A 7,500-nucleotide genomic window follows, 5' to 3' on the forward strand; every position below is an offset into this window, starting at 1 on the left:
GTAAAAATTTAACGCTTAGGAGCGCTTCCTTAAAAGCTTGCTTTTCTCCTTCCAGGTTTCAGAAATTTTCAAAAGTCGTTCCAGGGTTCCTTCTGCCCCATTCCAGTTTCCTTCATCCTCCGGAAACGGATTAAGTTCCAGGAAGAATTTCCAGAGTTTTTGTCCCTTATAGGTGTTTTTTTTTTTTTGTTTTTTCTAGATAATTTTTTTCCATATTTTGGTTTAGATTCCTGATGAGTTTCTGATGTGGTTTAAATGTTACCGTGTATTGTTTTCAACTTTTACTTCGATTTCATCCTCTCATTTTAGTGTTTTGTAATAGGTTTTACACAGACTTGTTCATTCATGCGATGTTTGCTCTCTCTCTCTCTCTCTCTCTCTCTCTCTCTTCTCTCTCTCTCTCTCTCTCTCTCTCTCTCTGTGCATGCACGAACGAACGCACTACCTTATTTTCTCCAACCTAATGGAAGTCCTCTTCCCTAGCTTTAATAGTCACGTACATGTTCCCTAAGTGTTTTACTTTCCGCAGTTATGTACCTTATTACCGCGAAAGTGCCACGGAAAGTGCGTGGAATATTCAATTTCTTCTATGATTCCTCTTGGTACCATGGTCCCATTTTCAGTTGTGTTGAGGGCTGTGAAAAAATAATGTCAGAGCCCCATAATTCCTTTTCTCCTTCATTCCTTGAATATACTTAAATAGTGCTGGTTACTCCTTGTGATGTACAGTTGGCTTCATTACCTCCGGTACACTTCACTGGAAGCTGAGGAGATGCCTGACCGCTGTACACTGCAGCAGGTAACGCTGTCTTTAGCAGAAGAGAAACTGTTGCAAATAAAGTCTCTATGCTTATAAACACATGATCTAAGGCAATTGAATAATTCTACTAAGTGCTGTATGAACAAATATTGTTCTGATTCGAATAATTGGGGGAAATCGATGTCATGTGACCCCCAAAAAAAAAAAAAAAAAAAAAAACATTTACGATTGTAGGTTACAAATGGGTACCAGAACTAATAATACAGAAAATGGGAAACAAAATTTGGACAGGAGAACCACCTGTTGGAAGTTTTATTAATTGTTCTCAGGATCTCCTGTTTTGTTGACCAACACAAAATCAGTAAAAGGGATATTTTACGATAGTGGGTATCTCTAGTTTTTCATAACCGCCGAACTAGGTGATGTGGTTCAACTAGTGTTTTAGTAGGGTTGTATTCAATTATGTTGGTAAAAATCTGTTTACGAATATTGTATAGTACAATATTCGTAAACAGAGTTGCCAGATATTGGGCTTTATCGCCCAAATTGGGGATTTTGAGTGTCTGGTGGGGATATTCCGTACAAATTTTTATGAAGAAGAAACAAAGATGAGTAAACCTTTATATTGTTGCAAATATTTACTTGCACTTATATGAAGTATAGTGAGTAATTTCTATATTAGTGAACCCTGAATGATCAGCAGAAAATATATTTGTGGAAATGGAGATTTTTGTGTTGTTTTGGGTATTTTTTTCTCCTGAGTTTTGAGGATTTTGAGACTAACCCATCTGGCAACACTGATTGTACTTCAGTAAACTGAATCATACTTGGGTAGTTTCTTGATTTAATTTAACCAGATTTCAAGAACTCTTTAGGATCTTGTATAGCATGTACTCGATATCACGTTCAGGAATAATGAATATGAAGCAACCACTTAAGAAGAGCAAACTAAATTAGTAATCAAGGAAGCAAACATATATTGTTTATATCATCCAGGTATATGGAAGCAGAAAAGGTCATCTTAGCTTATTTTCGGCATTTCGATTGCTTCTTTAATAAAAGTTTGTGTAAAAGCAAAGGAAAGGCTGTTTTAAAATTTAGATCTGCCATTGCAGTACCTGATGTCTTCAGTCGGCTGTGAAAAGTGCTTTCTCTCTCTCTCTCTCTCTCTCTCTCTCTCTCTCTCTCTCTCTCTCACACATAAGGGTTCGGGAATGCATTTATCTAACAAGTTGACTACTAGTATTGCATCTGTTGTGGTAACTAATCCTTTCCCGTCGGCTTATCTGTTGAATAATCAGTTCTTTTGTTGGTTTTGGTTTTCTGTAAAATCTTTCTGTATGCTAAAATACATAGCTATATTTATTTATAATTATCGACTATTATTATTGAAATATTTGAAGATCAGTAACAACGTTGAAATAGATCAGTCATATATAAACTATAAAACAAGAATTGTGTCAACCCGTTCAACTAGTAGCTTTTCAGACAAGCTTTTTTGGATTTGGAGAATTTTTTTTTCAATATAAAACTTTTATTCATACAGAGCTTAGGTGATATTTTTTTTCCTCGGTTTTCAGGTATTAAAAAATATTTGTCTGTCTGTGGTTATTTTGCACATCAATCTCGCTGGTTGAATGAATTATGAGAGGTTTAACTATAGTCAATGCTCTTTCATTTTATACATTTTATATATTACTAATGTTATGATGGGGAAGTCTAAACTGGTAAAAACAAACAAATAATTGAAAAAAATAATTTTAGCTTACCCTTGATATCAATTAATATTATCACATTTGAGATCACCTATCTATATATAGACAACGATATTAATAAACAAACTTGGAGAGGATTCATGAAAACTTGCAAACATCGAAAAGACAAAAATAACGAATAAACCAAAATAGGACGTCAAACTATGAAAATGTTTCTGTGAGAGTATTGTGTTCTTTGTCAGTGTGACTCTCCTGACCCGCGAGACTTGCAAAAGCTTTCACGTGTCATATCTTTTTGCGCAAGTCCCTGAAGGATTTGCAGCTTTTGGCAAGCGCTGCCTTTGATGATATTGGTGAGGTTTTCGCTTATATGATGCTCGGGCCATGTGTACGAATTTCGACTATATGTTTTTTTACTATAAGGTGAAAAAGGTTATTGATGTTTTGAGTTGTTTTTGAAGAGAAAATCTGATTTGTGATTGTCAAATTTCTCATTATAATCTGTGGAATTTGCATGTTTTTCTCAGAGTGAATTGTGAAAAAACCTTTTACAGCAATATTTTTGTGAAATAAATCATTTGGAGAGGTTGCATTTTGTAAATTTCTTATAATCAAACTACTGTAATAATCTGAAATCTGATTATTTTTGTGATTTTTGTAATCTAAAATTGTGAATGTCAACATGCGCGTGTTATCTTACACCTTCATGTTGACATTCACAATTTCAAGTGGCTAAAACCAGAGAAAAATAATCCGACTGATAAAGTAGTTTGATCATAGGAAATTTAGTAGAAGTTACCTTTCCATATGATTTATTCCACAAAAATTCTGTAATAAGATCTTTTCTTATTTCACTATTAACAGTGAGAAAAACAGATGATTCCACAGTGAGTTCAAAGCTACGGGAAAACGTGAAAAAACTATGCAACTTTTGTTTTTATAAATGGAAACATGTTAGGTTATTGAGGCCAATGTGAAAAATTGTTTAGCTGGTAAAATACTAGCTGCAAATCTCCCGTAATGCTTTTAATAACGTTTTGGGGGAGTTATACTCTTTGTTTATTTTTAGTAATTTAAAAGCTAGCAGGTTGTAAAAGTCTAAATACCATTCATGTTAATTATTAAAGATCATTGTATAATAAACGGGCATTATATACCAGTATATGTAATTCTTCTCTGTGATAGAATTTGGCGACTGTCGGAAAGTAGCAACACATTGACTGTTGGTTGCTTTATTTATTTAGAATGTTTTGGTTTTTCATGTATGTTGCATTCCTTTCTTTTCCTTTCCTGCTGGAAAAGGAAAGAAAAAATTAAATTTTCAAGATCATTACTGAGTCGAGAAATCTCCCAAAATAACTTTAACCAATCAATGTTTAAGTTTTAGTATAAGCTTCTCCCTCAGTTGAATGGCATCATAGGACCTAGCGCCGAGTTAAATAGCCTCAAATCCTTAAATTTAAATTCAAATAGTTTTGATGGAGAGTGTAGATGATGGTAGAGGAATGGAAAGAAAAGACAATTAATGGCATATGTGTAAGAGAGCATAAAAGGTTGTGATTGGTGATACAAATACGGGGGTAGTAAAGATTAACAGATGTGATAAGAGTGTCACGATTGAGATGGTGGGGGCACGTGTTGAGGATGGATGGTGGGGAGGAAGTGAGGAGGGCTTTGGAGGAACCTGTTAATGGGAGAAGAAAAAGAGGGTGCCAGAGAATTAGATGGCGAGATAGGGGTGAAGGATGATAGCGAGAGAAGAAGTTTTGGTGGAAGAGGATGCCTTTGAATCTGAATTATCTGATGGAAGACATTGGTGAGCGCGCTTCAGGCAACCGACCCCTTAACGTAAGGGTAAAGGGGGGAATGAAGATATGAATGCAAATGTTTTTGACAGAGAAATAGAGGGAACATTGAAAGGACTGAGAATACTCACTAGTTAATATTTATGTTCAACCCTAGATAGGTAATGGGGTTGATGTGAGATACCCCAACCAACGTTTTTTCAAGTTTTATTTTTACGAACATAAGACTGAGAGATCTCTCCTTCCATTTACCTTCCTTACTTGTCAAGCCCTTCAAGGCGATGGAAGGGTCATCCCAGTAACAGCTTCTCAGTTTGCTCTCCAGAGCCCTTCGGGGTATCCTGTGCTCCAAATTACCTATCGTGGTGGGTCTTTCGTGTGTGTCAGACGCAGAGGTTACCTATCATAGTGGGTCATTGGGGATGTGTAAGACCCCCAAAGTTATAGGGCATCAAAGATATACTGTATAGCAAAATTGTAATATAAATGTGAATGATGATGTTTATAGCTAATATTTCTTTTGACGATGAGACAACGGGTATACATCTGTGCAACTTGTGAATGACCTTCAAAACTGTGACTTGACATAGGTAGGGACAGAAAGGCTCAAAAACCCTCATACACTAAATTATGACTGATGAAAGTCATTCCCAGAGGTTACACTGCTTTCCTCTATAGCTGAGATATGGTGATATTGTCTTATCATCCAGGTGTCCCCTGAAAATTACCACAAATCTATATTTTTTACTGGTCATTTCCTTATCTCTTGCTTTTTCTACTTTGTTTTTTTTCATTTCCTGTGTTTCTCCTTTCATTTACAAAATGTTCCAGCCACGGTCTACTGTGCGAGTTACCCAAAAAGTCGGCATTTTAGTTTATAGTTCTCCGAGGGCAACGTCAAACTGGATATATTCAAATTAGTACATTTCTTTTTAATTTGTAAAAAACAAATCCAAAGCAAGTTTTTTTTTTTTTTTTTTTTGGGGGGGGGGGGGGTCCCGAAATGAATAGGATTAACGTGATTTTTATGTTTGTTGAGGTGTTTGCCAATCTAACTAACAAAAGTACTATTTTTATTATAGTTTTTGTGTCGCCTCAAAATAACCAAAAAAGCACAACTTTTTTTATTGGTAGTTTTTGGACCTTTGCTTTTTCAACTTTATTTCAGTTATTCTGTTTCTCCTTATGTTAACAGTGCTTTCCAGCATTGGTTTACTGTAAGTGACCCCAAAACTCAAAATTCATGTTTTTATTTCTCGGATGTTTGACGTTAAAATTGATATGCAAATTAGTTCACTTTTTCAAATATTTTTGGAGAATATTGTTTTTTTCACTAGAAGTTAACTTTTTTACCAAAAAAACTGAAAGTAAGTTGATTTGTTTGCATTAGGAATCATTTGCTAATAAAACTAACATAAGTATTATTGCTATCATTATCTTTATTGTGGTATGTCACACCCAAGTATACCTAATATGATAGACGAGTTATGGATTACCTATCTAGGGTTATAAAATGGGTAATTTTTCCTTTAGTAAAGACGATATTTTTTTCTTTTTATCAAATCAAGTTTTCCTTTTTCATCTTATGGCTGTCCTTTTACAGTTGCTTATCCCCCCTCCCTTTTAAAGATATTGGTCTGCTCTTTATCAGGTCATCAACAGATACTATACTACATTAGAAATGGAGAGTTTTTCTCGTTAGAAAAATAACATTTGAAATGTTCTCTGGAGGAAACTGTATTTTTAAAGAAACATTCCGTTTAAAAAAAGAAATTTCCAGTTGTTAAAAAGAAAATATAAGTGATAAATTCTAAATTATCTCTCTCTCTCTCTCTCTCTCTCTCTCTCTCTCTCTCTCTCATTATTAGTATTCTTGCTTTCTTCATTCAATTATTTTCGAACTTTTTTCAGTTTTCCTTTGATATATTCTTACGCCTCTCTCTCTCTCTCTCTCTCTCTCTCTCTCTCTCTCTCCCTCTCCCTCACTTCATTACGGGATCTGTCATTAACCCATCAAGTGTATCCTTTAACCAGGAAAGAGAGAGAGAAAGAGAGAAGGGGGTTGGGTTGGTGGGCTTCGGGACCTACATATTCAGTGTTCCATCAAAATACACCGTCAAATCATCATAAAGAACGAAGGGAATTATGGCCAGCTGGCGAAACCACTCGATATGTATTCAAATTATCTTCCCTCTGCTACTGTCTCGCTCTTGACTTCCTTTCCTTCACTTAATTATCTGTTTCTAATTTCCTCACATCTCCATTTTCCCTACGATTGATTTAATAAAATTTAAACCTTCTTAAGGAGTAATCTTTCCTTCATTTAATTATCTGTTTCTTATTTCCTCACCTCTTCACCTTCTTTTTCCCTACGATTGATTTAATAAAATTTAAACCTTCTTAAGGAGTAGTTTTTCCTTCACTTTATTATCTGTTTCTTATTTCCTCATCTCTTCCCCTTCTTTTTTCCTACGATTGATTTAGTAAAATTTAAACCATCTTAAAGAGTAGTTTTTCTTTCTCATAATTTTTTGCTTCTTAATTCCCCACCTCTCTACCCCTCCTCAGTTTTTCCCCCTTACTAGTGGTCTAGTTAGGTTTAAACCTTCTCAAGGCGTAGTTTTTCAATTTAATTAAAGCGTATCCTTGTCATCATATGGTAGAGTAATTTCCATCTGCATATCTTCCGAAAAGTCCTCTTTGATTCAATGGAATAAATTGCTTCTTCCGGCTGGGCGAATATTCTTCAGAATGAAATTGGACTAGTAAGAAGATAAAGCTGCCTCTACCACTGATTAATCTTATGGCGTTGAGGATTCGAATCCGGAGTAGATATTTGGGTTCCACTAACTTTAATTCTGATAACTTTCTGGATAATAAGTTTTTATTCAACTGCTGCTTTGAGACTAGGAATCTCTAAAGCCTTGTAATCTGTTGGACGGAAGTTACTAGAAGTGTCTGCATCCTGATCCTGTTGAGCTAAGAAGGGGGTTTGTTTTGCCGGATATTACAGTATAGGTTTTACCGCTGAGTCTTGCTGCCATTATCTGGCTCTCCCTGGTTCTAGCTTGATGGTGAATGGCTTGATCCTATGGGCTTTCTCCTTACGAAATTTTTACTATATTCTTATTTTGTTATTCATATTTTCATTATTAATGTTTTGTTGAGAAATATAAAAAAATCGCTACTTTTATTTTATTTCCGCATGTTTTCAAAAGCT

This window comes from Palaemon carinicauda, chromosome 22, assembly GCF_036898095.1.
Source record: "Palaemon carinicauda isolate YSFRI2023 chromosome 22, ASM3689809v2, whole genome shotgun sequence".
NCBI classification, from domain to species: domain Eukaryota; kingdom Metazoa; phylum Arthropoda; class Malacostraca; order Decapoda; family Palaemonidae; genus Palaemon; species Palaemon carinicauda.